This window comes from Pleurodeles waltl, chromosome 1_1, assembly GCF_031143425.1.
Source record: "Pleurodeles waltl isolate 20211129_DDA chromosome 1_1, aPleWal1.hap1.20221129, whole genome shotgun sequence".
NCBI lineage: Eukaryota > Metazoa > Chordata > Amphibia > Caudata > Salamandridae > Pleurodeles > Pleurodeles waltl.
The window spans coordinates 230,548,906-230,575,066 of NC_090436.1; the positions used below are offsets into that span (position 1 = coordinate 230,548,906).

The window sequence follows — 26,161 nt, forward strand, 5'->3', positions numbered from 1 at the left end:
ACCCCAGGAGTTACCTCAGTATCAGTAAATTCTGAGGGTGTGCGTGTACTGAGGGCCTTAGCACGGTAAACAAACAGCCACCACATATACCGCTGTGGCATTGTATTTGTAAAAATGAGCACTGCATCAATTATATTACAATAGTGCTTGGGCAGTAGTTATTGCATCATACCTGTTCCAAGAGAAATGTTTTACAAAAGAACAGTAGTGGTCCCCAGCATCTTGAGCATGTGGATGGTTAACAGAAAACGGAGCTTTAGAATATTTGATGGGCGCTGTGCATGCTGTTTCTGTATATAGGACATGTGAAGATACTAAGAAGAATACAAAAGACTGATTTTTATATATGTAGTACAAGAACAGACAGGCATACACGTGAGTAGGGTGTAACTGAAATCTACATTTTTACAGTATGTCTTGACTGCCAGAGGTCATAAACAACATTTGCCTTCCTGGGGCAGGTCATTATACTTTAAGGGAGGAATTTGTAGAAGGTGGGCCTGGCCTTGATGATAGAAGAAATAGGGATTCAGTGACTTGATTCTTAGAACAAGAGAATTTATCAGTGCTTTCGTTCTGTGGAATGGGTATTGACTGATATTCCCCAGGGTTGACTCTATAAGACAATTCAGCATTTTCACAATGAATTTCATCAGATACATCTATACACATGGATCCAACTGTCCCTTGCATGGATCACAGGAAGTGTGACATCTCCTCCAAGTTATCATAAATTCCTCATCAGAAACTGATACAGTAAAGGAAAGCTGGTGCTGCAAGCCAACCAAAACTACAAGAATTCATTTATCCACCAGTTCACCATGCCCAAAGAAACCATCATAATGTAAGGTCTATGGACATCCTGAAAACCCCAGTTAGCCATCTGAAACTGGTAAGCAGAGACCAGCAAAAACTTGTAGCATGTCATTCAACCCTGGAGTGCAGACAACGCCTGCAGTTGATTTTACGCCTCAGGCAGTGAGTTGGCTACTGAGACCCTTTAATCTCTCATCCTTGGAAACCCAACCTGGCTATTGGTGGGCTAACAGGACAAACCATGACCAATCATGATGACTTAACACCAACTTACGTGGCAGGTCCCCAACATCATCTTACTGCTTGTAAAAACATTCCTGGACTTGAGTTTGCCAGAGCATTCATACCCATAGTCCTCATAATTTGTAAGAAGCCACTAAGATCCAGAACAAACCATCGCCCTACTTCATGCAAACCAGTGTCTCCAAAATGACTAAGTGTAGCCTAACTACCAAAAAAGAAGTATGTTCTATGACAAACATAAGATTAGGTATCTTTCTAAATGTATCTCAGCTAACAAAACATTTTAAAATCCAATATTTAATCAATGCCAGCTACATTCTCCTTCTGGTTCTCAGGCTCTTTGAGCCCCATCTTCAATGACTTCCTTATTGACAACAATACCCAATTCTGAAATTAAGATATTAGCAAAGGTGAAGGAGCTGGCTGCCTTTTTTGTAAACAACTTATTTTCAAGGACGCTGAAGTCATTCAATGATTGTTTGTCAGAATATTAATAAAAAATTTGGACATACAAATATTGTGATCATAATATGGACAACAGGAATATTGTGAAGTTTACTATCAATTGGTAAGTATATATTTACAATCCCTATTTCCACGTCTACCTACCTTGAATATATATACATATAGTTTAGATATACGTGTAGTTAAGTACAATAAAGCAATACTCACCTATATGTTATTTACCTTCACAAATTTCTGATGGTCAACTACAAGGTCACAATATTTTTGTATGTAGATATTTAAATCTCAATAATCCAGTATCATATCTCTTACCCATGCAATATGAAACATTTAGAAACTTACTAACAAAAGTAATAACTAGACACGCATCCGTGGTCTGTGTGAGGTTAGGTAAAGTAAGGTAACATAAGGACCGATCATAAAGATGCCAGAACATCTCTCAAAGATCTGTAGAAGTCATAAGTGAAAGATTGATGGATAGATAGATGAATAGGTAAATAAAGCATAGATATGGGAAAAATGAAATAGAAAAGGACAGGAACTGGATCAGCATCAGAAAAGTGGTTTTCTGTGGGATGTTTTGAAAATAAATAAACATGATATCACTAAATCAAGCCTATAGCCATCAGGATTCCCAGAAAACGTAATTCATAACAAATAGTATCAGAATTCTAAGCTGTCTGAAACAACAATGCTCTAAATTAATATATCTCAGTTCATTCTTTTTATTATCAAATTATGTATAAAACGATAATCATATTGGTCCTACAAATGAAGGGCACAGAAAATTGTATGAACACAGATTGCTGACCAAATAACTCATACTGCTGCTGTAACTCATACTGCAGGTCACAGTAGAACACCTTCAAAATTACCAATTCATTTTTTCCAAAGTAGGTTCCAAATTATCAAGGAAACCATATATGTACACATATCCGATCATAAACATAACATTCCATTTTCAAGGATTGATGTTTCCTTCAAATTGTAGCTAATGCCAAGACTTATTATCAGAGGAAACTGGTAATAAAAAACTCTGATTCAGCTTGTAGTGGGTAGATGCTCTGTGCATATTGTTGTTGTCTTGGATTTGGTTTTGGCTTCACTCACTCACAATGTGGCATCTCCTCCTAGAACACTTGACTTCCAAGCTGAAAGGGATTCCATGGTAATCTTACTATTGGTGTTGCTGCATGCTTTGAGATCTGTTCTACTTCATTTGGAACATGCACGTTTAATGTTTTGAGGGACTGATCAGTCCTGCATAAAGCTTATATTAACAGGACAGTCAGGGCCGGCTTTAGGGGTGTGTGGCCGCACCGGGTGCTCTCCTCAGGGGGGCGCTGTGTTTATCAATAACTTACAAAACTTGCAATTTAAAAGCATCTGCTGAAAAGTTTCTTCCGCGTCCAGTCTTCAGGAAGCAATTCAATTGTCAAGATACCTCTTGTTATTAATGTTCTTGCTAGAGGGAGAGATTGGAGGTTTGTCTAGCGGCAGCTTTGACTTGCCATAAAGTAGCTCAGAGGGTAATATACCTGCTGCAAAGAACAGAATCATATTTTGTGTGGATAGCTGAGTGGATTTGTAAAGCCAGCCTTTACAAGCGCTTTAAAACAAATTAGTGTATGTGAAAAGGGGTCTGTGGAGAGATGAGGGGCACATTTGCCGGGTCGTAGTGAGGGATCTGAGGAGGTGGTCATGGGATGGGGAGTGCCAAAAAAAGACTGTTGCACAGGGCGCCACCAACACTAAATCTGGCCCTGAGAACAGTTATGGTTTAAATTGCACAGGTCACATATCCATTTAGCTTTCAGAATTGTCTGACAAGTGTTGAGATTTGATTGTTATCCCCCTGACTGAATGTTAATTCTAACTCTCCAAAAGCAGGTGGTAAATGCTACTTTAAATGAAACTGGAGATGAAGAGCATGCTGCATAGTGGTGAGTAATGACATGGAGAGTAAAAGGTCTGACGTAAAAGCCCAGTTGTACAAATGTTTTATTCATTTTTTAAGATTAAACTTCGAGGTCAAGTTTCCAAACAAATCATAAACATAAACCAACTCAGCAATAATTTGTTTATCGGATTATTAAATGACAATTAGCTTAAACAGCTCCTTATAAAGTTCTCAACTCGCTTTCAGTTTCTAGAATCAGACCAACAACCGGTTTCCGGATTTTGCTCCCTTCAGATTTTAAATGCTGGATTCTATATAGATGCACAGAGGAGCATTTAACTTCATCATTTACCTTCATAGAATACACATTATGCCAGAAGTTAAACATGAAAATGTTTGGACATCAGAATCAGAGGGCTTCGGTGAAAATGTTTAATGTTTAATTTCTATTTCCACATGTCATAGTTTTGGTCTATCGATATTAATTACTAGACCATTTGATTTTGAGTATTCATCCTTTAATCCCACCTAATGATTAACTGTAAGATTTTAGCAACTTCTCATGAGGGGATAGGTTTGTCGTTCTGCTAAATGTTTCAATTATGTGTTTTAAAGTAGGTGGTCAAAGAAACAAGTTTATTCGACAGGACTAATTCTATTTGTATAAGTCAATTTTTCCAAATATGATAGCATGAATTTTGAAACTAACTTTTCAGTGAAGCTGAATTGGATTGTTCAGTAATTGGCAGGTGAAAACTGGTCTTCCTGTTTAAAAGTTGACTGACCCATGCTGCCTTTTTTATTATATTGGAACTTTTATGTCTTAAACATTTTTCATTTAGAATTAATAGCATTTTTATCCCTTTTCACAAAACCAAAGCATTTTTTTATTAACCAAAAAAACAAATGAAACATTTTCTCCCTGCCTCTTGGGGGTTATTGTCAGATGTTCCACAATCTCCAAGTCTTGCATGACTGCCTCCGGCGGGGACATCCAGTGATGGCCTCCCACCATCTAAAATAGGGGGGGGGGAGATTGTCATTGTGAACTATTGGCCCTACGGTGAACCTTCAATTAGGTCAGTTTCCAATAATGGAGACATTTGAGGCTTTGCTAGTAGAAACCAGCATTTCTCAAATCTCTAAAGTGGGTGGGAAAAAAACAAGTTTGACGCATTGGTCATTTGTCATAACTTGGCAGAAGCCCCACATTCCTCAAACTCTAACCCCCTAATCTATCTTCTCACTTCTGTAACACCAGCCGAAGGATACCCTAGCTGACAGGCTACATGAAAACTAAACTGAGAATCTGACCAATCCTTCTTACTCCCTTGGAGATATGTCTTTATATGAGAGAGATGTAGAAATAGATATTCCAATATGGCTGCTACACTAACTGATCCTTTTCGGAGTTAGCCCCACCTCCACCTTTCGAGGTATCTATAATCGTTAGCACACCTATATTTAGGAGAGATGGCGTCTTGATAAAACTCCTCAAACTCCTAACCCCCTGATCTATCTTCTCACTTCTGTAACACCAGCCAAAGGAGACCCTAGCTGACAGGCCACATGAAAACTAAACTGAGAGTCTGACCAATCCTTCTTGCTCCCTTGGGGATACGTCTTTATTTGAGAAAGATGTAGAAACAGATATTCCAAAATGGCCGCTACACTAACTGATCCTTTTTGGAGTTAGCCCCGCCTCCACCTTTCCAGGTACCTATAATCGTTAGCACACCTATATTTAGTAGAGATGGCATCTTGAGAAAGAATGAAAGGTGTGCCCCATGCCTGCGTATAGTGAGCAGTGGATTACAACTGTAAACGGTGAGTACGTAAGGATTATAGAGAGACGCTCTCTATGGTGGAGAGATATACAGTTGATTGGCCGCCCCATTTTCCCCTCTTAATTGTAACAGATATCTTTTTCAGGTTCTTAATATTTATCTGGACTCTTGTTATTAAAAGCTTGCATTGCAAGGCATTTTCAAAACACGCTAAGCTTTGATGAAGGACTCTTACTCAGTGAGATTAAGGCTTTCCTTTTCTTGGTTTTAAATTGTCGACTGCTTGTTTAACCAGTTGATACAGTTATAGTGCATTAAAGATTGTCTGTTGCTGGGTTTATCTAGGACACGGTGACAGTGCTTGAGATTATTGCATATCAGTCCCACTTTTCAGTGGGGGCGTGGCCACGGAGCTGAGCATGGCGCACGCTTAACCGCTCGGCTCCGGAGGGGCCGACTTCAAACGTATGCCTAGACGCGCTGGGGCGGGCAGTGTCGCGCTCAAAGTGGAGCGGAACGACTGCTGAAGACGTGGGGAGACGGTGGCGGCGCGGCTTGGCCCCCGGGGTGAGCGCCTGGGTTCCCGGGGCTGATCGGGGCTGCGGAGTGGCTGCGGCCTAGCTGACGGGCGGGGCCGCCCCGCGCTGAATTGAGGTGCCGCTGGCTCGGAGCGAAGGAGGAGGTGAGCGGCGATTGCGGGTGGGGCCACTGGCGAGGGGCCGTTGCCCCGGGGGTGGCCCCCTGCGGATTCGTGTGGCCCGGCGGGGATCGTGCCCGGGGGCCTGCTGGCGGGCTGCGGCCGCGGTCCTGGGACGTGCGGCGTGCCGTGCCGGGCGCGGAGGCTGTGCGCGGGCCCGCCCCGAGGTGTGAGGGGCAGATCGGAGTGCCGAGTGGGGGCGCCGGACGGAGTGAAATTGGCCTCCCACCCGGGAGACGTGGCCTGGTGCTTCCCGGCTGCGGGGGCACGGACGGTGAGGAGACAAGGGGACAAGAGGCACCCCGAGGAGGACTGATAGGGAGCCCGCTTCTCCTGTGCCCCCTGGGGGCCGTACGACTGCCGTTGCCCGGGTGGCCCCTGTGTGGTGGCGGGGGGGCCCCCTGTGCCTAGGACGGTTCAAGTTGGACGCTGATCGCCCGTCGCGGGGTGTGGCGGCGAGGGTCCGCCCCGTGCTGATTGCTGTTATCATCCGAAATTTTAGACTGCGCACCATTGTTGGGGTCCCTCCTGGCTACTGGAGACGGCGCGGCCTTGGGGGCCTGCCGCGGCTGCCCCTCCCGCGCAGGGCGGCGCGGTCTTGGGGGAGGCGCCGCCCCCGACCCGATCCAAACCACCTTGTTACCGACTACGCTGCTGGTGGGGACGCTCGGCGGAGGCGAGCTACACGGCGACATCGAGGATCCTGGGCGCACCTGCTTACTGTGGCCCAACGAGCTGGAGATGACTGGCTTGGTGGCTGAGACTCCTCCTAGAGCGACCAGAACCTGAGATCTTGACGGCAACAGATTGGGTGAACGAGCAGGCCAACAGCAGGCAGCATAATTACCTGTGCAGCTCGCCGGCCTCGCTGAGACGCCCTCCTCTGCATATCCAATGCCCTCCAAGGGCAGACACAAGAACAAAGCCATGGAACCCATGACACTGATACCAATGGCGGACAACGAGCTGACCACACAGAGCCAGTCACAAACCAAGGTTCAGGACACCCTGGACAAGATACTGGGTGCCATTGAGGACACCAAATCCACTCTACAGCGTGACATTAATCAGGTGGCGATAGAGGTTGGGCTATTGAGAGCCGACCACCACAAATTGGCCGACAGAGTAAAGGAGGCAGAAGCAACACTAGAGGAAGTTGTTCCAAAACAAGCAGAAGTATCAGCGGAGGTGACCTCTCTGGCAGACAGAGTGGCGAAGCTCGAACGGCGAGCTGAGGACGCAGAGGGCAGAAACAGGAGAAACAATATTCGCGTGGTGGGTCTCCCTGAGGGGGTCGAGGGGACTAACATGGTGGAGTTTCTGGAGAAATGGCTAAGTACGGTTGTGGCACCAGGATGCCTGACCCCCTTTTATTCATTGGAACGTGCACACCGGGTGCCGGCTAGACCGCTTGCCCCTGGCAGACCGCCCCGGGCTGTAATTGCTAAACTCCTGCACTATAGTGACAGAGACATCCTCCTGCAGAAAGCCAGGGAATTGGGTCCGTTTAAAGTGGCCAATGGCGAAGCAACACTGTTCCCTGACTTCACCTTGGAGGTCCAAAACAAGCGTGCCTCCTTCCTGGCCGTTAAAAGAACTTTACGAGAAGAAGGGATACAGTACTCATTGCTCTATCCAGCAAGACTACGAGTGATTGTGGAGGGGAAAACCACTTTCCTCCAGACTCCGGAGGAGGCATGGGAGTGGCTTGAGAGCTCGGGGTCGGGCCCGGCGCGGCCTGCGCCGGGGGGCCGCGGTGGGGGGGGGTCCCGGCGGGCCCTGAGAGGGAGAAGGCCAGGGGGCGGCCGACGGCTAGCACCCACGCAGGCACAAAGGGAGACTGGAAAGAGAGAAGCCCTAAAAGCGGCAGCCAAGATGGGAGTGGAATCGTCTCCGCCGGCGGTCTCTGAAGAGGAATCAGAAGACATAGTGGTGTCCTCGCCCGAGGGCTCTGGGGGATCGACTAGTGCGCCGGAGGTAACCCCACAAACGGCTGATGAACTGATCTAAACAGAACCTGCACCGGCGCTGAAAGGCGAGTCAAGATAAGAAGTACGGTGGCCCCTCCGGACCTGGCCGCCCCCCCGGACCTGTTTCTCGCCTGTCAACCCTGACCGGCGAGTATTGACTTGATGTGTTTGTGTGATCTGCAGTGTTGTAGGACTTACTGGGCAGCCTACAGTTTTGGAGGCGCCCTGGGGAAGGGGAGTTGGGTTTTTTTGTTATTAGTTATACCGGCTATATGTGCGATGTGGGCTGATCATAATGAAGGTGCAAGCTTCTGGGGGGCTTGGCCGGGGCCGGGGGCGCGTAGACTCCATGTACAACGGGTTCTAAGAATACGATGGGGGGCTACAACACTATGACCTGGAACGTTAGGGGGATGGGCACTCCGAGTAAGCGACATAGAATTCTTTCCTTTTTAAAAAGAAGAGGGGTGCATATAGCTATGCTACAGGAGACTCACCTCGCGCCCGGAGAGGGGGAGAAATTACGGAGGAGATGGAGGGGTCAGGTATTTGCCACAGAATATTCAGCTTACGCAAGAGGAACCCTAATTTGGATTAGAGCGGGAGTTCCATTTGTGCTAGATTCCTCCAACATAGACAGGGAGGGAAGATTTGTCATTCTAGAAGGGAAACTACAGGGGCTCCAGTTGACCCTGAGTTGTATATACGCCCCCAACCAGGAACAAGCATTATTCATGACGGGCCTGTCTGGGCATCTCACTCGTCAATGCACGGGGGAAGTACTAATAGGAGGAGACTTTAACGCAGTGCTTGATATCGACCTAGATAGGTCTAACCCCCCACTGCAGGGAGCAACATCAATTAAAGCAGCAAAAAAACTAGCAGAGTGGCTGGACGCCTGGGGACTGGTGGATGCTTGGAGGCTACAACACCCTGTTGCCAGGGATTATTCGTTTTACTCGGGCCTCCACCAGGTACATACTAGAATCGACAGAATAGTTTGCACAGCAGGGCTGGCCCGAAATATGACCCACGCAGAGTACCTTGCCCGCACAATATCTGATCATAATCCTCTATTGATGACATTGAATGTATCTCGGGACAGACCTCCTATACCGGCATGGAGAATGCTTCCGTCGGCCTTGGAGGACCAAGCGTACAGGGAGGGGGTACAAAGCTACTTAGAGGAACACATAGAGGATAACCGGGGATCCACTTCCTCCAGAGGCATAGAGTGGGAGACACTCAAGGTGGGGACGCGGGGTCATTGTCTGGGACAGTCAGTGGGGATAAAACGTACACTTGAGAGAGAACTAAACGCACTGGAGAAGGTCATCCACGAGGGGGAGTTGAGACAGGGCCCCACAAGACAAGCGGATGAAGAGTACGAGAGTGCGCGTAGGGAGCACTCCCGAATAGAAGAGCGTCTTAGATGCCACAGTGTGCAAAGATACTTGGTATCCATGCAATCAGAGGAGGGGAGATCCGGTAGACTTTTGGCGTGGCTAGTGCGCCCGAATGGTGATAGTGGTCCTATTGCAAGTGTATTGGACAGGGGTGGGACACGCAGAATTAGTCCAGAATCCATTAACGACGCATTCAAAGATTATTATACGTACTTGTATAGGAAGCCCACAGACTTGGAGGTGGGGATCCTTGATGGTTTCCTAACTCGGATGTCTCTGCCGGCTTTGAGCCCGGAGGACGGGGCCGGCCTGGGGGGTCCAGTGACTGTAGAAGAGATAAACGAAGCAATCACGCAGCTGGCTCCTGGGAAGACCCCGGGCACAGATGGTCTTCCGATGGATTTTTATAAAAAGTATAAATCCTTATTAACTCCCAGACTGAAGGAAATGTATATGGAGGCGGTAAAGAATGGGGTGCTCCCTTCCACGCTCCGTGAGGCATTGGTTGTGCCGCTCCCAAAAACAAACATTAGTGATCCATCGGTAACAGAATTTAGACCACTATCAATGCTAAATAGCGACTTTAAGATCTTGAGTAAGATACTAGCTAATCGGTTACTGCCCCTTATGCCGACCCTGGTGCACCCTGACCAGAATGGTTTTATTCCTGGTCGCAGCACCTCCTTGAATCTTAGGCGGATTTTCTCTATAATGCATATGCCTGATGAGGCGAAGCCACCAGCCGGGACCTTGCTAGCTGTGGACTTTGAAAAGGCCTTCGACTCGATCAGATGGGATTACTTGAGGGCGACAATGTTAAAAATGGGCCTGGGTGGTGGCTGGGTTGCCTGGGTGGACCTGTTATATTCGTCCCCATTGGCAAGGGTCAAGACGGGTAGGACGGTCTCAGCTGCTTACCCAGTGCATCGGGGAACTAGACAGGGATGCCCCCTGTCCCCATTGTTGTTCGCGTTGGCGATGGAACCCTTAGCGGCGTGGGTGCGAGGTGAAGGAGCGGGCAGAGGGATTCGGTGGGGACCAGGGGATCACATTATCTCGCTATATGCAGACGACATTTTGATATACCTTAGAGACGGGGCGAGTGGACTCCCCTGGGCCCTGAACGTACTTGAGGAATTTGGTTTAGTATCAGGATTAAGACTTAACCGTAATAAAACATATGTGTTCCCCCTGACGTCTGGATATGGTCGCCCCATAGCGTGCCCGGTGGACCTGAAATGGGCTCCGCGTACATTTAGATACTTGGGGATCCAGATCTACCATGGTATGGCTGACCTAAGAGAGGGTAACCTAGGTGGAGTGCTTCGTTCGCTGAGATCATCAGTAACATTCTGGCGCTCTTTAAAATTGTCAGTGATGGCTAGAGTGGCGCTATCCAAAATGATCATGCTCCCCCGACTGCTCTATTACTTTGCCAATTTACCGCTGCTAATACCCCGGGCATGGTTCCGTGATCTGAACACATTGCTTAGAGAACTAATTTGGGATAGTGGGCGAAGACGTACCACTCTCGTGACCATCTGCAGGCCTCCCCAAGCGGGAGGCCTGGGGGCACCTGACTTTGAGGCATATTACCTTGCATCCCAATTGCAGTGGATAGCCGGGTGGCTTACGGGTCGGGGCCAATTGGATTTATATACGGCCCAGGGAGTGATTGATACGGCGTGGATTGCGGCAAACATGGCAAACAGGAAGATAACTCTCCCTGGGAACAACATAATGATAAAAGTGGCAATAGGATGTTGGAAAAGATGCACGAAAAGAGTAGGAGTTGGTCACCCGTATTCTCCAGCTCTGCCGCTGGCAGTACTTGCTATAGAACCCAGGGGGAGGGGGCCGGGAAGTATGGGACTCAGTCATTGGCTAGCAGCGGGAATAGAAGTAGTGGGAGGACTTTTCAAAGAGGGAGTCCTGAGGGGATTTGATGACTTGATGGAAGAGGGTGTTCCCGGTGGACAGTTTCTACTGTACGGGAGACTGGTACATACCCTTAGGGCTCACTGGGACACGGCAAATGCGGAACCTGACACACACGGGGTCTTGCACTCACTGATGACATTAGGTGAGGAAACACGTCTCATCACCAAGATATATCGGTCCCAGGTTGAGGCAGCTTTAGACCCCCTACGTTCACTGAGAGGAGGCTGGGAGGGCACGGTTGGTCGAGAACTCACAGACTCAGAGTGGAAAAAGATACTGGCTTACCCCCGGATGGTGTCCCGTAATACACGCTTAAGGTACCTTCAATATAATTACCTGCATAGAACATACCTCACACCCCACAGGCTGTTCCGTATATACGGTGGATCTCCAGCGACCTGCCCGAGATGCGGGGGGGGTGGGGCGAATTTCGACCACATGGTTTGGACTTGCCCGGTGATCCAGACTGGCTGGAAGGAAATGTTGACTACCTTAACTGAATTGCTTGAGGTTGAGTTAAGACCCAGCCCCGAGATGTGCTTGCTGGGCCTTGGACCAACGGCACTCCGTGGAAAAGTGAAGGGGCGCTTTTTGGACCTCACCCTGGCACTATATAAGAGACTAATCTCGAGGGGCTGGAAAGCTGCGGGTTGTCCTTTACTGACTGTCTGGGAGAATGATACATTAACGTGGGCTAGAGCTGAATTACAGGTCCTAAAAGCAGAAGAAGCCAGGAGTATCCGCCGGGTTCCCATAGCTCCGGGGTGGGAGAACTTAGTGACGAATTGGGAGAGTATAACTAGGAGATTGGTGAACCCAGCAAGAGAAACCAGCGATTCCCAACCCACGCCGAGGTCGGAGCCAGGCGATTGTAGCACATAGATAGGCGCCCAGAACAAACCCGACCCCCACGTGGCTTTCATTAAGTGTAGAGGCCTGAAGACAGCTGGGCCGTGGATCCCCACCTCGCCATCGAACATGATAGGCAGTGTGCGTGCCCCTCCGCCTACACGGCGCGTCCCTGCGCCCTGGGTCGATATTACCCCCTGCTTAAAATTAAAATAAAAAGTGGATCTGACATAGCACCTTCAGTTCAACAACTATAAAAATCATTTGCACATAGCCGCATGGTTGGCCCTGTGTGGCCTGTTCTTTTTTATTCCCGCCTCTTCCTCCTTCCTCCCACACCCAATTGGGTGGCACCTAACCCTCTATATCATTATTCCAAGTTACAAGGAAGAAGGGGTTTAAACCTGTTGCTTGACTATTGCTTATGCAGAACAAAGAGCTGTAACAAAGAAAAGTGATTGAATAAGTAAAAGAGTAACTGGTTGAATAAAGAGAAATAAAACGACTGTTAATAAAGATTGAGCAATAAGCGAAAAAGTACAAAATAAGAAGCAGATATAAAAGTGCATGTGAAATGAATAAATATGTAACGTTGTAATAGCAAAATGTTAATAAAAATATATTCTAAAAAAAAATCAGTCCCACTTTTCAGTTGCATTATTACATGGTTGTCATATGTATTGCACACTTTTACAAAACTTTTCATCATGTTTTCCAGTAGTCGCACTCCCTGATTCTGCCTAAACACCGGCTTAGTAACTTTGACAATCAATGTAAGACTTAATCAGCAAAGTACATAGTCATCGAATATGTGCTACATCTTGAGTATTTCAATTACTTTATCTGTGGAATGATACTGCCAGTTAACCTTTTTTACAACCTCCCTTTTTGTATCACTCGCTTAACAGCACCTGGTCATTTACCTAGTCCTAAAAACAATCAAGAGTAACTTTTTATCTTCAACATTGCGCTCTAAGAGGCTTCATACAACGTGTGGCATGAGAGTTAAAGTCCCTCGTTAACAGGGTATGCAGACCTTGTATGAGGTCTTGAGATATTATTCACACTATCTACTAAAAGCATGAGCATGTGAAGTACTTTCTTCTTTATAGTCTTCAAGGGAGCACCCAAAAATGTTTTTTTGTACGATTTTTTGGGAAAAATCATTTTTCTTTTTCACTGTGGCCTTTAACTTTGTCCTGTAACAAGCAACATGCTTTCTAACAACTTGTTTCAAGGTGGAGGTTCTCAATCAGTGTCTTATGATACAGTGTAAAGTGTATGGTTCTTTTGTGGCCCAGCAAGATATCTGATTTAATTGTAGGTTAATTTCATGGGATGTACTATTGGAGTGGCTTTCCTGAAGAAGGCGTAGACTTGCTGAAACGCGTATAGAAATGAAATCATAATTGAAGCCACAGTATTGAAAGAAATGAAATCATAATTGAAGCCACAGAAAATTATGTTTGAGTATATGAGAAGTAAGAGTAAGGTATTTATATGATAGCAAGAGAATGTGTGTGAGTGAATGTTGTGGCAGGATGTATATGGTTTTTAAAAGTTATTGACTCAATGTTTAAATAGATATCTATACTGAAACAATATGACTGACATAATGTTGTAATGTTATTTGGTTTAATAGAGAATAAAGATGATGCTTTAAAGAATAAGTATACTGTCTGAGCCATTGTTAGTACAGCATTGAGCAAGTAAAAATAAGTTAGGTTGCCAGGGGTTCCCTTTCAATGTAGTGTTCATTCCCCCTGCCTCAGGAGCTGCCATCCAGTTCAGGGGGTCCCTTGTTATAACATAAGTACCCAAAAAATCCACCAAATTAAAGAATACATGACAAATTAATGTCAATCAAGAATTTGTATCCAGGTACATTACCAGTCACCTTTCTGGAGTGTACTGGTAAAATTAAACCAAATAGAATATTTTTGGAGGCACCTAATAAGTATATCAATCATCTGATTATCATAATTATATGAATTTCTTTCATGTGTGCCACAGAATTTAATGTCATTTAATAGACACTGTCAAATATTCAAGAATAAACAAATACATCATATTATCACCATGTTATACAGCTCCAACAAAAATAAAATTCAACTAATTCATATTCATGAAATTCTAATATCAGGAATCGATTATTTTATTGCTGATATTGTGAGGATATTCTTTCATGTTTTATATACTTTACTCATGCACCTATGCATTTAAGTCTAGGAATGACTGTTGAAAGAGCAAAACTTGGCTGTGCCATTTTGCTTTACTGGTAGAAGGGTAATGAAGCACTCAAAATTACTATATATATCACGTGAAAATGTTAATGTGGCGCAATAAAGACCAGAACATTACAGTGCATTTATGAATAACATATACACGTTATCTGTATACCGCACTTATGCAATGTTAAACAAATGTATTAGTAATATAGTACCACAGCAAATGACATACATTATAACTATCCTTCAGTTGCTGTGTTTAAGAGAATTTTGTGTGTGAATGTATAACTGGAATATGCATCTTTTATTTTGTTGTTCAGGCTGGAGTTAAGGCCTACACGATTTCCTTGTGTTTAATTTCGACATGAAGCTTGCTTTCTTTGTGCATTATTTTTTTCTTCCCCCTACAGGTGTGACGGTACCAGTCATCTTAATGAGAAGCACATTGTTAAGTACAGATAAGGAAGCGTGAGATGGGCTGCCACAGTTTATTCAAAATCATATTACATCTTTGAAGGGAAATGCACATACAACTATGTATTTCAAATGTGCATAGAAGTATCATACAAAGTTGACTTGAATGAAGGACTGAAATGTTTTTTATGCTTAACCTTAAACATGGAGTTTTGCTCGTGTTGCATTATTCTCTATTTGGAGGTGCATCTGCACGTGTTTACAGTTAATGAAAGACATGTTGCATATTTGAAGTAGTGGGGAATGGTAGGATATGCTGGCAAGGATAAGGAGTGCTAACGAACTGAAGAAGAAAAGACTCCCCTGTGTACACCAGGATGTGGAAGCCACCCAAGGTCATCCTGATGCTTGTTTCGCGGGATAAGAGTCTGATGGGAGCTGCAAATTCCAATTGAGCATGGAAGATGGAAAGCTACTGGTGTTCATTTAGTTACACAGGAGCAGACCATTCTGCCCTTTGGTAAGAGCACATTTCCTTGGGAATTAGAGGGGTACAAACTACTCTTTTTTAAATCTGAGTGAGTGGCTTTATGCTAAGCACACCACTGTATCAGAACGTCTACTGAGGTTTCTGTTATCTTGAAAATTTCTGACTATTTTCCAATATTTCCTAGATTTCCTGAAAGATAATTAGGAGTCCCCCTATAGCTTAGCTAAGATTTTTAGATTAGATTAGTTTTCAAATGATTAGACAAGAGGTTTGCGACTTGTATACTGACCACCAAATTTTGTTTCTGTTTTCTGTATTGCTGCAACTGAGATTCTTCTGTGCCTTATGCTTGTACAATTGATTCAACACTGTACTTCACCTTTGGTGATTCTGTACTTATATACCAAGCTCCTGAAACTAATTTCATAAGTTTGACCATACATTTGTAATAAACCTTTAAACTTTGCTCTCCGTCTCTGAGATTTAATATGTGACCAAAGGGGTTACACTGTTAATTGATTGGAAGTGTAAATTCTAATTTCCCTTCACCCCTCGAGACTCTTAAAAATTCCTGTCGAAAGAAGAGAAACCAGAAAATGGGCCCAGACTGTTGTCACTATCAAAGGTTCTTATTAATCTACTATGGGCTGTTTACCAAAAGGTACTTCAAGTTTTTCTTTCATGGATGTTACATTAACAATGTGAGGCTGGGCTTCTCTGCCATGCTGTATACCTACTTTACTTCAGAGAGGAGCCTGTTATATGTCACTTCCCGTTATGACTCCACAACAGGAAATGTGCTTATTATCTGAGTTTTACTGGGCTTGTGCTATTCATTATCTATATAGTTTCCTGTGGTGCCTGGCTGACCACTGCAAAATGGTGGACGCACCTTAGACCGGCTCCAGGACCTGACCAACGATCTGTTGCTATCCTCCTGGTTTTTGGCCAGATTCGCCAATTTGGAGTTGGCCTGGGGGGAGCAGCACTCACGAGACCCTGACAAGCCATTTCCTGGCCCTGGGACCCAGCGTGCATGTTTGTGCAGCCAATTGCCAGAAAGACATGTGGCGGGTCAGGAAAGGCACCCAAGCAGAGCAACGGATGGCCTGACTGCAGCCGGCACCCCATAAGGTACCGAGACGCCTTACTGGAGTGAGGTGCACAGCCCCCACGGAGCCCTCTGTCACCATTGCATACATTGACTGACGGCAGCGCTCAATGGATTTCTTCTTTTGCAGCAAGGGCTGTGCCAGCCTAACTGCAGATTGCTGACTGAGCCCTCAGAGCAGTGTGGGTGCGGCAGAGGGCGCCCTGCCTGTGAGGTTTTGGCAATTGAGACAAGGGACCCCTTTCATGAGAGTGGCGTGCTGCCGGGGGCCACCTCCCCTGCCTCAGATTATAAATGTAGATAGTGCTTTCCTGCAGTCACGGGGCATGAATGCTATTATTGGTACTTAAAATGACCTGATATTTGGCACTACACACTGCCCGGCTATTGCAAGCAAGTCACTGCGTGCACGATACACTACCTGGCCACAGTGAGTACACCTGCCGTCACGTCAGAGGAGTGGGCCTGAACTGCATCCTGCCCAAGGTCCCCCCCTCCAAATAACACTCCAAGATACCAGAACTCTGCTTACTTTGCAGGGGGATGGGTTACACTCCAGCTTTCCTCAGCGGTGGGGACCCCTGGTGGAGACCCACTGGCGCTTGAGCTCAATTTGGACTGGTGAGGAAAGTGACAGTGCACAGCATGACCTGAACCCCCCTCTCTGCGTCTTGCCTCTTTACGCACTGAGGCCCCCCTGACCAGGAGAGATTGGGAATATGTAATGAACCTTGAAAGGAGGAGTATGTCCTTGGTCTACTGATTGCCCAATGACTCCCGATGCCACTGAAAGCACCACATATCATGACCAGTGACCAGTTACCACCATCTTTTGCTTTCCTATACCCTATATTCTGCTGAATAGGGGTGGAAGACTTGGCTGCCTGTGCCCCTCTTGCTAGCCAAGTCTGGCCCATGTCTGTGAGAGGTGAGGTGGGTCCAAGCACCGATAGGTTCTCTGGCCTGGAGCCTCTCTCTGAGACACCCACAACCGCCACCTCCATCATACACTTGTGCCAAATTATGCGAGGGGCCCCATTCTTGCCAACTAGTCTGGACCAGGATCACCATCTGACTACAGAGCCACAGACCTGGACCTGCGCTGCTAGGATTGTATGTGCCGCTCTTCCACAAGATCCTCTGACAAGGGCTTGAGGACTGGTGGGTCCACAACACTTATCGGCGTTCACTATGGCAACATGGTCCCCCTGCCGAACATCTCCCTTTAGCACAGAGGCTCCTGTGGGACCGGTGCACCGCACAGTGTACTATAAGCAGCTCACCTGCAGGACATGGGGTGACGAGATGGAGGCAGGACTCAATCAGCGGGATGCCTGCAGACACTGTCTACAGACCAGCCAGAGCAGAGAATGGTGGGAATAGATGCGGCTGCGGCCTCAGCAGATGATAAACTGGATAAGATCCTGGCAGCCATAGCCGACACCCAGCCAGATTTATGTAGCAGTGGAGGTGGGGTTACTCTTTGCTGACTACAAAAATCTTTGGGGTCGTGTCTCCATAACAGAACGCATGTTAGACTAAATCCGTCCTACTGTATCTGGTCTTGTGGAGGTGGTCCACTCTCTAGCCAACAAAATCTGTGAATTGGAAAACAGGGCGGAAGACTCTGAAGAGAGGTCTCACAGCAACAACCTCTGAATCGTTGGCTTTCCTGAGGGGGCAGAAGGCTCAAACCCAGTAACCTTCTTTGAGAAATGGCTGGGACAAGTGATAGCCCCTGTGACGCTGTCCACCCACTATCTAGTGGAGTGCGCCCACCGAGTCTCAGCACAGAGACCGCCACTGGGATCACCACCCAGACTGGTTGTGGACCGCCTTAAGAACTTCAGAGATAAGTAACTCATCCTGAAGGTGGCCTGAACTGCTGCACCACTACACTATGACAATACACAGATTTACTTATTCCCAACTTATACACTAATGCTGCAACATTGAAGAGCCTCCTTCCTGAGAGTCAAGAAATGTTTGTGACAGATGAGCCTTACCTACTCCTTACCATTCCCGGCCAAGCTCAAAGTGTTGGCAAATCAAACCAGCTACTTTGTCACGGAACCTGCAGACACTTGGGAGGAACATCGCCGCTATAGGACTTCGACCCTGAACACACTTACAAAACACCCTAATACTGAGGGATGAGGCCGACGGATGCGACAACGAGACAGTGAGGTTGGCAGGACGTGCATGGGTGAAGCCCCCTCTCTGGCTCAGGCATGTGAGAAACAAATTCAGGCGCTGTCAGCGGTGACTGCTCTGTCCTCAGAGCGAAGTTTCCCTCACCAGAGAATGCAGATGATTCCCTATCAGAAACTGCCTCCACCACCTCAAGGAACAGCACCTCTTCAGTGGCCCTGCCTGTTGTCACTCTGCAAACAGTGCACATGCTTGTCTGAGGACAATACGCCACCACAGCATGACTTTCCCCGCAAACATTTTCTAGGCCCCTCCCCTGCAGGTCACTCATACAATGACTAATATTTAACGTGTCTTCATCCTACATTTCAGAGTCTCAATGGGTCACTATGACGGGTCTGCTGGCCCATAACACTGGCACTCACTTTCCATTGACCTGACACTGGATCAGGAATTCAGGTCACCTTGCCCCCCCGGATATTCTCCTTGGCTGAATTCCTTGCCAAGGCTCAGCTATTGAAGTTCCCAAATCATGAGTCTGTTAGCTCAATGTTTGGCTGGTCGTCATTCTTACAGCTATCCTGGGAGGGGAGTTAAGGGTTTTGGTTTACAAGTTAAGCAGGTCATACAGCACCAGGCCTTGAAAAATCATAAATATGTTACTAGGCCTGCAGGTCTCGTGACTCAACCTAAATATAATGCTCTTGACCCATAAACTGGTTTCAAATTATCTGATCCTGGGCAAATATTTTAATTCACTGAGCCGCCTTTATCACATATGAGAGCACCTTCAAATATGTGGGTTCAACATGCCTGCTGTACAAAAAACTATTTTGTTTGATTTAATAGACTAAAAATTTGCTCCATATAGAGTACAAATCTAGCCACATATAGTATACACAAGCCCGCTGGAATGCCTCTTTGTTCATTAACTGCATTGTCATCAGGGCAGGAATGTTTCTCAAATCATGTTTAATCACTTTTAATAAATATATACATGAAGCATGAAGTCGTAGCACACATATTCGCAATCAGCAGATTTTCCGTTACAACGGCCACAACATTTCCCACTGACATGGTTTGATTTGTTTTGCTCCTATTGAAATCTCTGTTTACATCACACTTTTGAATTACAAAAAAATGTTCTTTTGTAATTCCTGATATATTTTGAAATACTTGTACTATTCATTTACAAGCTGTTGAAATGTTGTGTGTTACAAAAACCAACCTAAAATCTTACAGCATTTTCTTTCACAATGATTGTCAGACAGCTCACTTGACAAAAACCTCTAACTGTAATAAGGGAAAGAAAAGTAAAACCCATTTTCCAAGATAAGATAAGTAACAATTAGTAAAAAGACAAACTGACATTTGATTCAGTCCTTTAACAGGCATCAAATGTGTCAAGATAAAAACAAGATTTAAAGGTGTTTTAATTGCTCATTCACTTTCTGAATGAAAAGAACACCTGTTCCTTCCAGCTTAAGTTCATTCGCCAGAATTGACAAGTAGGTTGCAAAAAATAGCTCAACCTAATAAAATCTGATTCACCGTGGTGAGTGGGTGAGTAGATTTTTTGAGGCCTGAGCACATTATGTTCAAGCCCTGGGCTGAGCAAGCCTCCCTTACCACCATGGGGACATGACTAGACTACAAATAATCACCAGGAATGTTCAGTGCTTGGGGACAGCGCGTAAGTTGCACCTTGTCCAGCAATATGTTAAACTGCGTAGTGCACAGATTGCATTTCTTAAGAAAACACAAATTGAAGGTGGGGAACACATCCTACAACAGAAGCGATGGGATTGACAATGTTACTGCACCACATATTTGGAGTTTGCTCGCAGCACTACCATATGGATTCGCCCCACAGTTCTCTTCGTCTGCCTTGCCACAGAGATCGACCCTGAGGAACGATATGTATTCCTGGTGGGGCAGATGGACGCCCGCCCTCTCCTCTTAGGCAGCATCTATGCACAAAACATAGCACAGCCGGACGTTCTGGCCTGCCTCTTAGTAGCTCTTACGAAATGGGCACACATCCCTGGGTGGCGGGTGGAGACTTTCACTTTCTCCTCAACCCCACCCTGGATTGCTCACATCCTCCATTGCCAAATTCTCACTCCATAGCAGCAGCAGCTGGCCTATCCCAATTGCTTATACACTGGTCCCTCTTAGACAGTTGTCGCACCCTACACCCTACAATGAGGAATTATTCTTATTATTCTCCTGCTCGTGATTTGTACATGCGCCTGGACTATATGCTATGCCACCCGGCTATTCACTCACAAATAGTCAGAGGGGAATATCCGGGAGAACCTTTCCTGATCATAACCCACTCTAGCTACATTTTGAGTGGGGATTACTCCCCCTACCCTCTTCCCACGTGGTGTCTTCAACCTGCTATGCTGGAGGATATTGGGTTCCGAGAGTCAACCCGAGAAGTGAGATCCCGCTACATAGAGCAAAACTGGGGCACTGCCACGACGAGACCCATAGAATGGGAAGTCCAAAATGTGGTATTGCACGGTCATTGCACCAACACAGAAGTAGGAGTGAGAACAGATCTCCATAATGATCTATCCCACATGGAGAAGTCCGTGTGTACACTGGCGATGGAATCTCGCAAAACCCCTGCCACAGAACAGGCCATGCATGAGGCCAGAGAACGACATGCTTGCCTAACGGAGAAACTCAGGTGTCTTGACTTCAGAGCCTACCAAGACAAGATGCACACAGAAGGCAATACGCCTGGCAGGCTCCTGGCTTGGCTACTGCAAAGTGTGACACCAGCTGCCCCGAAAACCATAATTCGTCAATCCCTGACCTGCTTGATCACTAGCCAGTTAGACATTAACAGAACACATTCACAGAACATAACAAACTGCTGTACAATCCCCCATTCTTGGACCGGGAACCTCATGTAAGTGCATTCCGCAAGGGACTTACATTGCCTGTTATGGATCCTGTGGCTCTTGAGGACCTCCAGGTGCCCATCACAGAACAAGAGCTCTGAGATGTCATCCACGGATTACTTACATGTAAAACCCCTTGTTAGAATTTGAGGTCTTGAGTTGGCAGAGGTATGCACCCTGCCCAAATAGGGTAGGGTAAATCAAATATACAACCTAAATTATCCTATGTCACCCTCTGGTAGCTTGGCACGAAGCAGGCAGGCTTAACTTAGTAGGCAATGTGTAAAGTATTTGTGCAACACACACAAACATGCAACAAGCACAATAAAGACAACACAAAAAAGACTCCATTCAGGTGTATTAAAAAATAGAGGTTATTTATCTGGATAGACTAAAACGACAAAAATTCAATGAGTATTCACTTTTAAGATTTATCACATTAAGCACACTTTGTATGGGGCTTGTTTCAGAGCCCTTATGGCAGGTTTGAGAATATGGGTGTTCTCCTGCAAGAAGCGCAGTGCAGACTGATCAGGGCTGTTTGGGACCGAGAGAGGCAGAGAGTTCAAGTTGAATTACCTTTGGAATGCAAAGAGTGCAGCGGAGGCCTTCGTGGTCCATATTGACACCACTGAAGCCTGGGGTTGAGGGCAAGGTGATCTGAGTTGGGTCAGTGCGAGGACACACAGTAGGGTTGTGCCCGAGCACATCACACCGGGTGGAGAAGGCAAGCGCGTATTGTGCGTCTCTGTCACTTGGCAACACGGGCAGTGGCCCACAATGAAGCTGCTCCAAAGTCCTTGTGAGGTGGGACAACGCGTGGCTACGAAGTCGCTCCAAAGTCCCGATGGGGCGAGTGACATGCTACAACAAAGCTGCACTGAAATCTTGTTGAAATGAGCGGAGGCTGCAAAAAAGCCGCGCTGAAATCTCTTTTGAGATGAGCAGAAGGCTGCAACAAAGTCGCTCTGAAATCTTGTTGAAGTGAGCGGAAGCCTGCAACAAAGCCATGCTGAAATCTTTTTGAGATGCGCGGCAGTCTACAACAAAGCCACGCTGAGGTCTTTGATGTCCTGGAGACCTGTCGTAGAACCGGGGCAAGTCGGCAAGCCCTTGGAGTCACTCTGGGGTTGTTTGTTGATGCTTGGGTTGCAGGGCAAAGATCAGCAGGCAGCAGGGCAGCTCAGCAAGGCTTGGCACCATTCCTTGAAACTGTCAGGCGCAGCAAAGTGGCGATCCTCCAGCACAGCAGTCCTTACTCCAGCAGAGTTTCCTTGAGTCCAGAAGTGTAGTCTTGAATGGATCAGAGACCCAATACTTATACTAGAAAGTGCTTTTGATGTGGGGGGGGGGCGACTTCAAAAGGTATCTGTGAATTGCACAGGACCCCATTTCAACTCAGCCCCGGCTCCAGTTTATCAGTGGGAGGTAATAAGCCCCCTTTCTGTGGACGCTGGTCACTACCCTTTGGAGTGTATGTGTGAGCACTTCCCAACCTCCTCCCCAGGAAGACCCATCAGTGTGCAGATGCAGATGAATGCAAATGCAGTAGAGTATCGTGTTGTGGGTGTCTGGAGGGAATGCTCAAGTGTAGCTGTCACCTAGCCCAGGGCCGACGTATTGGAGGCAGGTTGTAGGCACACAGGGCAGTGAAAGCAGATAAATGTCCACTTTCTAAAAGAGGTATTTCTAAAATAGTAATAATAAATGTGACTTCACTAGTGAAGAGGGTTTATCATTACCATTCCAATGATACAAAACATGATGCAGCTATCCCTCTCAGATCAGTAAAAGTATTTTAAGGAATTCCTAATGCTGGCCTATGAGAGGGATAGGCCTTAGAGTAAGCAAAAATGACTTTGGGAGTTTTTCATTACCAGGACATAAAAACATAAAAGTACATGTCCTGCCTTTTACTTACATGGCATCCTGCCTTAAGGTCTACCTAGGGCCTACTTTAGGGGTGACGTATATGTAAGAAATGGGGAGTTTAAGACTTGGAAAGAGGTTCTAAATGCCAAGTCGGAGTGACAGTGAGACTGCACACACAGGCTCTGCAGTGGCAGGCCTGACATGTTTACAGAGCTACTTGAGTGGGTGGCACAATCAGTGCTGCAGGCCCACTAGTAGCATTTAATTTACAGGCCCTGGGTATAAGGGGCTTACATGTAAATTAAATATGCTAATTGTGGATACAGCAATGTTAACTTGTTTAGGGGAGAAGCACATGCACTTTAGTGGTCAGAGTCAAAAGGCCAACAAAAAGATATAGCAACAAAACCAGAGGTCCAGCCGAGCTCTATAACGCTTATGAGGATCTCTTAGTTCCCAAACTTCTGGAGTTATATCAGTGCACACTAGCCAAGGGTCATCTACCTCTGACATGCTGAGAATCCTTGATTGTCTCACTGCCAAAGCCAGGCAGGCACCCACTCGAGGTGGCATCCTATCGCCCACTATCTTCATTAGGTACTGATAACAAAATACTTAGCAAAGTCATTGTGGGGCGCCTCCTAGAGCACCTGCCCTAATTGGTACATGGGGACCAAAATGGCTTTATCCGTAATCGTTTGACCACCTTAAACATTGGTAGACTCCATAGAGTGATGGAATACGCACCAGCCCACTGGCCATTTGCTGCTTGCCTAATACTAGACCTAGAGAAAGCATTTGTTATGCTGGACTGGGAGTTCATGTTCGCTATTTCAGATAGGAATCGTTGGCCGCCACTCACAGCGCATTTGACTCTTTTACACGAACCCTATGGCCTGAGTTAAGATAGGACAACACATTTTGGACACAATAACAATTGACAGGGGAATGCACCAGGATTGGCCGTTGTCTCAGAGCCTCTTGCACTAGCAATGGAGCCACTTGCCTAACGACTGTGCCACGATGGACGAACATGAGGCATCCCCATGGGGATGAACTGTATATCATCTATCGTTATGCGGACGATGTGCTCATATATATCAGTGACATCAAATAAGGAATTGGAGAGATGGGGTGCCCAGGTGGAATTCTGGCCTGCCTCTGGGTTAGGAATGAACTTGACTAAATCTTACCTGTTTCACCGGAGTCCATACTGCCCACCGCACCTCCCGAAAGTGAGTTGTCACCCTATACACTGGGAGCCACGTTCATTTGGCATCCTTGGCATCCACATCTACCATACTGTGCAGGACATAATTGATGGCAACCTCACAAGAGCCATCACCTCCCTATGCCCACAACTGTCATTCTGAAGCATGCTCCCACTCACAGTTCAGGGCCCAGTATCACTGTCCTTCCTCGCCTTCTTTATTACTTCCACAGTCTCCAAGTACATACACCTTATTCCACATTTCACACTCTCCATGGCATGTTGAGGAGTTATATTTGGAACAAGGGCAGACATCATGTTGCACTCTAAAAGGTCCAGGTACCAACAGATAAGGGGGCTTGGGGCCCCTAATATAGAACATTACTACTTGGTGGCACAGTTACAATGGCCATCACGATGGTTAGCGGGCCGTCACATGGATGAGTTGGGGCCACTTCCACCAGATCGAGCCATACAATTGGTCCAAGAGGCATTCCTACCTAAAGGCTGGATCCAGAACGTCCTAACACCCTACTGAGCATATCGCACGCCAGCTACCTCTGAAGTCTGTGGCTGTCCCCAGCCTCACATTGTATGGACCGGAAATACACCTTCACTCTATTTGCCCCTTTTGTGAGAGAGGCCGCAGAGACATGGGAGGAAGCGGGGGTGGACACACTTGGAACCCTGATCCAGGACATCGCCCTTTTTCCATTTGTGCAATTACAGGCAAATCATAACTTACTGATAGGCTACTTTCTGGCTAACAACACACCAATGGCTGAAATGCAACGTCTCTGGCACATCACAAACACTGAACCAGATACACATCCTCTAGTGTGGGCATTCCACATCATGGGAAATGGGCGTAAGCTGATCACATGGTTCACACAAGCCTGAGCTTACACCCCTCAAGATCCACTGCAGTCCCATCGACAAGCATGGAAACAAAACATTGATTGTGTTCTAAGACACAAGGAATGGGATAGAACCATAGTGCGTCCAACCAAAATCTCCTGCAATGCAAAATTTCAATTTATTCAACACAACATACAGCACACGACATACCTCACACTGGTGCATTTACAAACAATATATGGTACCACCTCAAGCTGTCCTTCATGTGGCAATCATAACGCTGATATGGCCCATATGTTTTGGAGTTGCTTGATAGCGATGACATTATTGCAGGAAATCACAGATACACTGACAAATGTCACAGGGTGGGAGGGATTGTGTCCCATGGAAATCAGTATCCTGGGAATATTCAAGTACAAGAAATCAGGCAGTGCTACCAACTGCTTTTGGATTTGGCTTCATTCAGGGTCCGCAGGATCCTTGCAATGCATTGGAAGGCTAGTAAACTACTGGGGCTTACTCAGTGGTGTGCAGTTACACTAAAGTGGGGTAGGGCTGATTCGGTGACTCTCTTGTGGGAAGAAGCCCAAGGTCTGCCCAGGGTCTCTATAGCACTGGAGTGGAACACTCCCTTATATGAGTTGCAAGCGGCCTTGGACAAGCCCTAACCTTTGGCAAACACTTGACTGTCGCTAAGCTTATATACATTTATGAACGCACCTCTAACCTGCCCCTCCTTATCTTTATCAGCGTATCTGCCTTTAAAAGAGTATACTGGTAATTGTGTAGTGCATGCCTGTCATCTCATTTCCACACTATGAGTACTGATGAAAAATGA

General features: G+C 46.3%; 1 protein-coding gene across 4 annotated transcripts in view; it reads right to left on the reverse strand.

Annotated features, from left to right (window-relative positions):
- Window positions 1-26,161, reverse strand: part of FYB1 (FYN binding protein 1) — a 602,843-nt gene that overhangs the window by 209,355 nt on the left and 367,327 nt on the right. The window lies entirely within an intron of this gene.